The sequence below is a fragment of the Ceratotherium simum genome, chromosome 2 (genome assembly GCF_057802395.1).
Source record: "Ceratotherium simum simum isolate JZ-2026a chromosome 2, ASM5780239v1, whole genome shotgun sequence".
In the NCBI taxonomy this organism is placed as follows: domain Eukaryota; kingdom Metazoa; phylum Chordata; class Mammalia; order Perissodactyla; family Rhinocerotidae; genus Ceratotherium; species Ceratotherium simum.
The window spans coordinates 36,790,780-36,801,984 of NC_141901.1; the positions used below are offsets into that span (position 1 = coordinate 36,790,780).

General features: G+C 38.2%; 1 pseudogene; it reads left to right on the top strand.

The window, feature by feature from the left end:
• Positions 1–1,004: 1,004 nt before the first annotated feature.
• On the top strand, positions 1,005–6,498 carry LOC101401117 (interferon-inducible protein AIM2-like; annotated as a pseudogene).
• Positions 6,499–11,205: the final 4,707 nt, after the last annotated feature.

An 11,205-nucleotide genomic window follows, 5' to 3' on the forward strand; every position in this document is an offset into this window, starting at 1 on the left:
GGCAAGCTCTCAGTCATTATCTCCTCAAAGATTGCTTCTGCACCATTCTCCCTCTATCCTCCTGAGGGAATTCCAATCACAAACAAGACATGTTGGACACGTCCTACATATTTCTTATGCTCTCTTCTGCTTTTCCATTCTGTTGTTTTTTTACCTTATGATTCTGTTTATATAATTTCCATTGACCTGTTTTCTAATTAACTAATCCTTCTTCTGCTATATTCAGTCATCCCTTCAATCTATGCAATATATTATTAATATGAGATATTGCATTTTCATCTCTATAACATACAGTTGGTTATTCTTTTACAGATGGCTATTGTATGTTGAAATCATTCGTTTCTCAACGTTTTTCATAACATTTCCTTCACTTTCTTTAGCATCACAATCATAGCTATTTTAAGTCCATGACCACTAATCCATAACCTTGTCATATGTGGGTTTCCTTATATTTCCTACATTTTTGTGTTTTTTGAAAATTATTCTTCTCTTTAGGAGCTAGTCTCATTGAGTTTTTTCCTTCCTTGGTGTTTTCCCACTGCTTCTGAATAGTATTCTTATAAACTTTTTCCATATTTTGTACTTGTTTTTCATGGCAGAGTTTGTTCCTAATAAGCAAGCCCACAATTGTTGAAGCAGAATCTCTTCATGTATCATTATATTCTTGTTTTTATCTCTCTGAAGGTATTTACGCTACCGCCACAGTAGGCTAATGCAGTTGCAATTGTGTGTGTGTGTGTGTGTAGATAAAGCTTCAAAACAGGTTTTGACTCAAGATCATTTTATTTCATTCCTGAGAGAAAATGATATTTAAATTTTTTCAGCTGCCTATGCTCATCTCTTCTTGCTTACTGTGTATTTATTTATTTTTAATCAGTCAATAAGAAATACAACTGGCAAAAAGAAACAAAGCTAGTGAAAAAGAAAAGTCAAACTGAAATGAGCCCTGGTGCCTCTGCAGCTCCCAGAAATAGTGGCATGGAGCAACACACTGTTCAGGCATGATGAGCAAGTACAGTGGCTTGGTCTTTGTAAGAGCATCCTCTAGTCATTATTCTTGCCATTTTCCACATTGCAGCCCTCTGTTCTTTATCTCATAGCATCCAAGTAAAGACAGCGAAGTTATAATATAAAAAGTGTATCTGGGTAACAAAAAGAAATTGCTTCACATTCATCAAATTAAACACCTATTGATAGCTCCTAAGCTCTGCCAGGCCCTGGTTGCTTAACACATTGTTACAGGTTGGATTCTGTAAGAAAAAACTCTGAGATAGACAGCTGTTTTCAGGAAGTATATTTTAGAGTGCCCTCAGGACTAATATCTGGGTGGGGAGCGAAGTAGGAGAAGAGGGAGAATTTCAACTCCAATGCAGTTGCAGCAAAGACCTCAGCCAATCCCACAGGGAGCTCAGGAGCTGGGAACGCCTTTCAGAGTTGTCATGATTTGGATGGAGGGGAAAAGACCTTTATACATCTTCATTTACTAAGGTGTGGCAGCCCTCTTCAGACAAGAGTAATACCAGCAGAGGGTCTCGGCCTCTGTAAGAAAGAATAGTTTGGTCCTGAAGTGGAGCAGCAGGCAATATGTGAGAGACTCACCACGTAATTCACCAGACACATGCAATTTCATATCCTTTGAGGCAGGTATCATAGCATTTTATAGATGTCTGAAGTAAGAAAACTGATTATATTTACTACCTTCTCTTTGTCTAGAGCAGCCACTCTCTCTGGGCTTGGCCCAGAACCCTCTGGAGTTGTGAGGGAGATGAGATGCAGGTATAAGTGGTGCCTTCCAGTCATCAGTAATGAAAGTATGCATTATCCTACTATGGATACATGATACCAAAGAGAAGAAATCTTGGAGTAGGTCTAAGTGAACCTGACATTTTCCTGAGCTAGTTCAAATAGAGTCTGTTGCATTGTCCACCAGGGTCTCCTTATGGATAGGCATTTTCCCACACGCCAGGTCCCATTAGAGATCCCACTCAGAAACTCCTACACTTGGCCTTGTATGCCTCTGTTTTTTCTCTATTCCCCTTTGAGTCTGGACAGCAAGTTGCTTTTAAAGTAGCATTTGCTTCTAAAACAGACTCCCCAAATTCTCTTATCTCAGTTAATTTGGAAAAGCTACAAAGAAAAGAGTTACCTATAATCCTATCACCTACAGAAAACTATATTTGATACTGCTAAATATCTCTGTAGTGTGTTTATGTGTGTGATTTAATTGTTTATTTATCCAAGATGAAACACGTTATATATTCTGTTTGGGACCTTTCTCTTTTTTTGAGTCCATTATAACAGTTTGTCATATTATTCCTATAAAGCAGTTTTAATATACATAGTACTCTGTTATCTGACTATACCATATTTTATTAACTAAATTCCTCTGTTTCAATATTTACATTATTTCAATTTTTTATGGTTACAAATAACAAGATATAATTCTATTGTGTAAACCTTAGTGTATAGTTTACTATTTCTAAGGGCATATACATAAACATAGAATTGATTCTCCTTTTTAATCTTCCCTTTGACTCACTTATAGGATCTATGACTGAGGTCATGCCCTTTACTCACATTTAACAAATTCTGCAATTTCATTACACACAGGACCATCTCTAGGAATTTGGGGAGCTCTGTGCAGGCCACTGAGCTCCTTTACTTTTATACCAGAGTAAAATGAGTACTCAAGACAGTATTGGGTGGAGGAACAAGGATATCTTGTGCCCTATTGGAGTTGATAGAAGAAGACAGAATCAGATTTACCCGTCTGCCTCAGTTAGCAATGCTTCAGAGATACGAGGGGCTTTTTACATGTAGTAGAAAAGCCAAGATTCAGATCAGGGAGTCTGCCTCCAAAACCTGTTACACTGTCTCAGCTGAACACAAGACTTGAAATCTTCCCTCTGCATTCTCTTTCTATCTAAATAATTCTAAATCTCAAATTTCTTCCTAAACCCTTTATGTGTCTTTTCTTTTGATTCCATATATCCATGGCTGGCTTTCTGAGGTTTAACATTGTGAGTGAAGTGAGGTTCCCTCAATAGTACCTTCTTTACTCATGCTGTTGTCTTTCTTCTGTTGTTTTCAGCCTGAGGAGAAACAGTCCAGCAGGAATCTATCAGGGAAGAAGGGTTACAGAAAGGCCCTGTGACAGTCATAGTGTTGATATCAATGAAGCCATTCAAATTTGAGACCCAAGAAGGGAAGTAAGAGATATTTTGTGCTAGGGTGGCTACTGAGAGTGAATTCTTTTTTGTAAAAGTTTTCAACAAAGACCTAAAAGATAACTTCACTCCCAAGAAAATAATTATAACATCAAAATATTATTGGCACACTCGTTTCCTGGAATTGAATAGTGCCTCACTTGTGTTTGATGTCAGATATGACCAACAGATCAGTGTCCCAAAGCACTTTATCAAAAAAGCTGGTGAGAGGCCGGCCTGGTGGCACAGTGGTTAAGTTGGCACATTCTGCTTCACCGGCCCAGAGTTTGCCGGTTTGGATCCTGGGCACCGACCTACTCACCACTTGTCAAGCCATGCTGAGGTGGCGTCCCGCACAGAAGAACTAGAACGACCTACAACTAGGGTATACAACTATGTACTGGGGCTCTGGGGAGAAAAAAAGAAAAAGAGGAAGATTGAGAGAAGATGTTAGCTCAGGGCCAATCTTCCTCAAAAAAAACAAAAACATAAATAAATAAATAAAAATAAAAGCTGGTGAAACCCCAAAGATCAATAAGCTTCAAACTCAGCCCCTTGGAACAATTGTGAATGGGCTGTTTGTACTCCAGAAGGTAAGTTTCTATATATAATTTTATAGCAATTAGCAAAAATAGCTTATTCACCACTATGAGCTTGAAGAAACTTTAGAAATTAGTCTTTTCGAAGTCTACTTATGTAGGAAAAAATGAAACAAACCCCCCAAAACTAAAGAGCCACAGAGTTATTGTGGCAAAACTGAAATACATTAAAAGTGTTTTTATTCTCAAGAAGTGGTCACATTCCTACTTTGGCTTCTTTTTATCCCCGTAGCTTCCAAAAAAGAGATTACTTCATACACAAATAATGTTTGCCCTCTGCGTTATTTTTGTATTTTATATATATGATCTTTAGTTTAAGTGCCTATTGTTGTGAATACAAAATTACTGTAGTTGAGTGATAAACCAGAATAATTGACTTTGAAGTCCAGTAGGTAGGGCAACATTAAAGAACTGTGTTTAAAAGAAGAAAGCAGAAGACAGAGTTACTATGAGGAAATTTATTAGAAGTGAGATATAGCACTTAATTTTTGTTTAAAGTCAAATTGATAGACAAAAATTGTGCTTTTAAAACTTTAAGGGGAAAAATGTTGAAAATCATGAAAAATGTATTCCATGTTTTCCTAAAGTGCAGTTCTTTCAGTTTGAGATATTAAACATTTTCTAGAACAAAAAAAAGAAGTGAGAAATAGAAAGTATTTCGACTCTGAGCCTCTGGGGAACTAGCTTGTATGATTACTTCTTTGGGTCAAGAAAAGACCAGAGGAACCACAGAGAGGGAACCTGCTGACCTTTCCTCCAAGAGCCTTAACAGAAGCTCTCTGGTCTGGTGTTAGTTGCAGGGGAACTGATAAGGAGAATCTGTCCTCCTGGAAAATTCAAGCCCAAAATGACCTTGGATAAGAAGGGCATGTTCTTTACCCTAGTTATGAGCCTTCAATATGGCTAACCATCCACAAATATATACTCATTAGCCTATTAAATTAAACTTAAAATACTATCAATCTCCTAGAGAACTGATCAACACTCAGTCTCTTTTGACTTAGAGTTGATTGTGAATTATTTCTTGCCCTTTATTCTGGTAGGGGTAGACAATTTTCCCTCGTTCTCTTCTAGGTTCTTAGGCTGGTCTAATAACTAAACTGACATTAGACACATTAACAGTAGAAAATACATAATTTTGTACATATAGGAGCCCCATTAAAAATATGAGACTCAAAGGCAGCCAGGCAATTGAGGTTTATATAACATCCTGAGCTAAAAATAAAGGGGTAGGGGTCTGGGGCTTCAAAGGGGAGGAAGACAATTCACAAGAAGATGAGGACAGCAGATGTTTGGGAAACAGATGTTTGCCTTGCGATGCAGATACAGTTTTTCTTATATAAAAAGTTGTCTCTGGTAATAGCTCTCCTCCTTGTACAGGCCCCCTGTCTAAATTCTTTCAGGCAGCTAAGGGAAAGGTAAAAAGCTTTTCCTGAGATGGCTGGGTCTTAATTGCTTTCAGCTCAAAACAATCCACACGTCTAAGTGGCACATTTGCGGGAGACTTATTCTGCTCCCCCTCATTCCTAACTCTTATTTAGATTCTTCACCAGGTTTTGTATCATTTGCTCATGTCTCTCCTGGATTTGTTGCTTTAAGTGACTCTTCTCTGTCAGGGAGGAGGAAATTTCATCATTACCTCTCCTGAGTTTCTGTAGCTGGACTAATAATAAAATTTAACACAAAACAGATTAACAGGAGAAAAAACAGTTTAATTTTGTGCATACGGTAGATAATAAAAATGATGCTCAGAGAGTGACCAAAATGCAGGCACCTTTATATCTTTTTACACAAAGAAACAGTAAGTATTTGAAGACTTGACAGGTCAAAGAAACTTAGGTTTGGATGCTTAACTAGTAAGGAATTTAAGCAGAGTTTGGATTTGGGGTATTAAATTAGTAAAAAAGTAACAAGGTTTATTTCCATAGGCTTCTCATCCTAGTGCAGGGAGGGTATCTTTCATATGGGAGGTTTATTTCCTGCTTTCAGCGGGGAAGCAGAGATTGGAGGGTCAGAGTGCCCTTTTTGCACTTGCTCAACTAACTTTAATTCAAAATAATGAATATGCCACTGTGGCACATCTTGGAGTGGCCTGCTCTGAACCCTAATACCTCCAGTTCCACGATTTTCTTTCCCCTGCCCCTTCTGGGTACTGGCCCTGGAGAAGCTCCATCTTCTACATCTACCAGCTATTGGCTCTCAAGATCATCCAGGCTTCCTGAAGGAAGGGAGCTTGGGACTGGTCAGATGGACACAGGAGGCGATATGTTCTAAGTAAAACCTAACTGTTTCCTCTGCCTGGATTTGTTAGCAACTATTAGATATATACCAGCAAATTTCAAAAGGGATTTTTTTCCCTTATATTTCTTTCTGGAGGCTGTCACTGACACTTCTGATGTCTGATGGATGGTGGCATTCCTTAATCAAATTATCAAAGGTTAGTTGTTAATTTTATTTTGCAGAAAAGAGGACAGAGGAATCACATATTATTTGACCTAAGACACAACACAGTCAGGATGGAAGTATTGGTGCTTGGAAAACAGAACAAAATCAAATGTGAGGAAGAGGATAAACTTCGACTTACGTTCTTTGAGCTATCAAAAGCTGGAGAAATATTGCAGCTTAAATCTGGAGTTCACAATTTCATTAAGCTGGAAACAGCATGGAGGAAAGTCAGCTCTCCAAGGGGCTGATATGTTGTGTTTGCTTTCAGAAAGCTGGACAGGTGCTATTGGACAGGACATGGTGTGGAAGACTCTGATATGTAGTACACTTGCATCTCACAAAACTTAGGAACTTCTCTTTCAGGAAATACACATCCTAGACATACAGTTAAGAGTATATGGGCTTCACAAGACAGAAACACACACTGTGGTATCCACACTTCCCCACAAAGAGTTCATCAGTAAAACTCTATGTCTCATGCAGACAGTTTGCTGAAAGTTGGCAATTATTCTGACGGAAGTATTTAAAAGCAGACACAGATCATGTACACCTTGAGGACACATTTTGCAGAGTCAATCCAGCCATCTCTGCACCTACCATAGCCCAGTGCAGACCCCTCTTCCTGCTCTTCCAGCTCTCCTTCATACCCATCCCACTACTTGGTCCTTTTCCTCATGTCTCAGCATTGTTCGCACTGACAGCTGTCTCCCTTAGTAAGAGTAGGGGTGGGAGACTATGTGCTTTTGTTAAGGAGAAGTGTGTATCTCAGGCCAGATATTATCTTCAGGAGAATGATCCAAGAGGAAAAATGTACTAGGAGGAAGGGAAGGAGATAATTTTCTGAGAAGAAAAGAAAGGTGCCCTTTAGGAGGAGAGAGTCACTGTGAGCAGAGGAGGGGTAACTGATAAGCTGCATCTCAGACTATATATATGTTTTCTCCATCTATGTTATTAAGGCAAAAACACTGAAATGAAAAGGATCGATTCAGGTCAACTGGTCTAAACAACATTTAATTGATGAATACCTGAGGCAGTCTCTTCAACCAGATTGTGAGCTACCTGAGAACAGATGTACACAGGCTCTGTGAACGCCCCCCAAAATAAGTCAAGATGAGATGATTGCTGGATAAACAATTCAGAAGATTCCAAATATTATCACAATAAAAGTTTATTTCTCATTCATTGTGGTCAGGTTTAGTTTGGTGTAAGGATAGGGCTCTGTTCTGTGTAGATATTCAAGGCTATTAGAGTTGTGCAATCTCTGTTGAGTGAATAAAATGATTTATGGAAAATATGTACTATATGTAGTTATACAAGTCAATATACACTAAGGAAATAAATAACCAAATTCACAGGAGAACAAATGTGAAAGGCTTGTAACATGAAAAGATAGTCAACATCACTAGTAATCTGAGTCAAAATTCAACAATGAATAAGAATCTACCACAACTGAGAATGTAGAAAGTCAGAAAGAATCTTGCTCTTGTGCTTATAACAACAAAAGAAAGCCACGTGATCTGCAAAATCACAACTTTTTCTGAATCCATCTGAAAACAGAGGCTGCAGAGTGAGGATCTAATCAAAAAATCTAAGGAAAGAGAGACACCGCCAAGGAGAGAAAGGGGGCAAGCACTAGTTCACTTGGGGGGAGATGATAGACACTAGATACCCCACAAGATAGAATAATTCAGCTAAAATATTTAATGAATTACTCAAGGTTGGCCTTGGGCCAGCATGAAAATATAGAAGCACTGGAAGCCTCAACCACAAAGAGAATTTGCAACTACTTGCAGACACTTCCCAGTGAATCTCATTGGACGGTCATCAGAAAGATTAGGGACAGGCCTGGGGGAGGAAAAGATTAGCCACTGTGGGAAAGACATGAGGCCCTGTCTGAATCCTTCCCTACAGAACAAATAGACCTCTGGGGGAAGAGAAGCAAAATCTGCCACATTTAGGGCACAGATGAAGACCCATTGAAGCAGAAGGAAGAAAAAGTTGTTCTACTCCTAGAAAAAGTGAAGAAATAGGTTCTGGGTGCAGAATATAAAAGGTTCTCCTACATTGTGGGGAGGAACAGGATCAGGGGTGAAAGTCCCACCCCTAAGACTCAGGGACACAGTTCCTGCAAAAGACTGAAGCTGAACTAGGACAATAGGGAGCTCCCCCATTACTCTTCCTGCAAGCTGCTGCTTACCACCAGGCTAAACAAGCACCCAATAGCAAGTCACAGCATTTAACTGTTAGGGGATGATCAAGAGCATGTACAAAAATGTTTTCTTAGGTTCAGGTGTAAAGGGAAGCAAAGCTGATGGTGTAACACTAGAGGAATTTGAAGCATGTGGTGCACTGAGAGCAAATAGAAACAACAAAATCAAGCCCAGCTCTACTCCTAATCAAATGAATTCAACCACCGTGGTAATGTCATAACACAAAACAATCCATGTCCATTTCCAGGCATAAGTACTATTCATCCAATCTCTATTGTCACAGATTGCTTACAATAAAAGTTGGAGGCACACAAAGAAGCTGAAAAAAATCTAAGAGACAAATCAACCAAAAGAACCCAAGTCACATAAGATATAGAAGTTGGAACTCTCAGAGTATTTAAAATAGATGGACACCATACATTATGTGATGCACAATTTCAGTAGAGAATTGAAAACTAAGAGAAAGAATGAAATGGAAATACTACTAATGAAAAATATCGTTACAGAGATCAAGAATGCTTTTAACCAGATCATCAGTAGACTTTACACAGCACACAAAAGAATGAACTATAAATAGGTCAATAAAAATTACTCAAATGGAAACACAGCGAGAAATAATGAAAAGAAAAAAACAGATTAGAGTATCTAAGAGATAAGGGACAATATCAAGCAGTTAAAAATATCTGTAAATGGTGGGCCGGCCCTGTGGCTTAGCGGTTAAGTGTGCTCACTCCGCTGCTGGCAGCCCGGGTTCAGATCCCGGGCGCGCACCGACGCACCGCTTCTCTGGCCATGCTGAGGCCGTGTCCCACATACAGCAACTAGAGGGATGTGCAGCTATGACATACAACTATCTACTGGGGCTTTGGGGGGAAAAATAAATAAACAAAATCTTTAAAAAATATATATATATATCTGTTATGGAATCTCAGAAAGAGAACAGAGAGAGAATGAGGCATAGGGGATATTTGAAAAGAGATGAAGGCAAAGACTTTCTGAAAATGAATAACAGACACCAAATCACCACAGATCCAAGAATCTCAGAGACCATCAAGCAGAATAAACAATAATAATGACAGAAGAATAATAATCAACCACATACGCACTTAGATATATCACAGTTAAACTTCTAAAAGGCAAAAGACATATGGAGACTCTTGAAAGCAGCCAGAGAGAAAAAAGACACCTATACACGTGTACAGACATAAGAATTACAGCAGACTTCTTGTCAGAAACTACTTAAGCCTGACGACTATGGATTGACTTGAAACTTCTGAAAGAAAAAGACAACTGTCAGCCCAGATTTCTAAATCCAGTAAAAATGTTCAATCAAGGAAGAGAAATAAAGATTTTCAAACCAAGAAAAACTGAAATAATTTATTCATAATTGAACTGAACTAAAATATATGTTAAGGGAATTTTTTTAGGAAAAGGAATATAATACCATAGAGAAATTTGTCTACAAAGAAGCAAACAAGACACGATGGTAATATAACATTTATGTTTTCTTATTTTAAATGATCTAGAAGATAACTGATGTTCAAAAAGAGAAGTTGGCAAAATTTTTCTGTAAAGGACCCAATAGTGTATGTTATAAACTGTGTGGGCCATATGGTCTCTGTTACCCATGCTGATCTTAGCATAGACAGCATAGCAGCCATAGACAATCCAGAAATGAATGTGCATGTTCACGTTCCAATAAAACTGTGTTATGGACACTGAAATTTGAATTTTATATATTTTTTATATGTCTTCTGGTTTTTTCCCCAAGACATTAAAATGACATAAAAACCATTGTTAGCTTGTGGGCTGTACAAAACAGGTGGTGCACTGTACAAAACCAGGCAGTGGGCTGGACTTGCCCCATGGGCCATAGTTTGCCAATCCATAGCCTGATAAAAATGTTAGTGATATATATTATGTTTATAGAACAACTAAAAGTAAAATATTTGACAATGATAGCACAAAATATGAGAGGGAGGAATTAGGATTATAGTGTTGGAAAGTCCTTACACAAAATGTCAAGCAGTGTGATAATATTTGAAGGCAGATTCTAATTAATTAAAGATGTATATTCTAAACTCTAAGGCAATCATACACAATATTTATAAAAGGGATATAAATAATAAGACAATTTTGTGATGTGGAGAAAGGAGAGGCATATAAACTGATGAATTAATGAAAAGCAATAAGAAAAGTATACATACTGAGCTATATGAGAAAGCCATTGATTTAAAACTAATTCAGCCTGACCTTGTTTTTCCAGAAAGGCCTGACATGGCCAGTCAATCATGAATTGTACGTCTGCTTTAAACATTTATAAAGCACAGAATGATGTCTTTAAAGGTGGAGATGTATGCCTCCCCGATTTCAGCATTTCTTTCAAGGAAGCATTCTTTCCCAGAAACTAAGGGTCAAACTGACCTACTGTGTACATCTTGCGACCTGCTGTGATCATCTTGTGACCACTGACCTGCTTTGCTAGCAAAACATCTTCATGACTGTAGTAACAAGAGATATTCCTGTCATATTTGATGTATGTTCCTTGTTCCAAGACAGCATAACCACACCGTACACCTCACTTTTTCAGAGAGCTTCCTCTTTCGTGGTGAAGGCATTCTCCCAGGCTGTATGGTCCTGAGAAAGGCTCATGTAATAAACTCACCCCAATTTTGATTTATAGATTGATTAGTGATTATTTGAGTCGACAAGACTCAATGGAACACAATAGAGAGTCCAAGACTA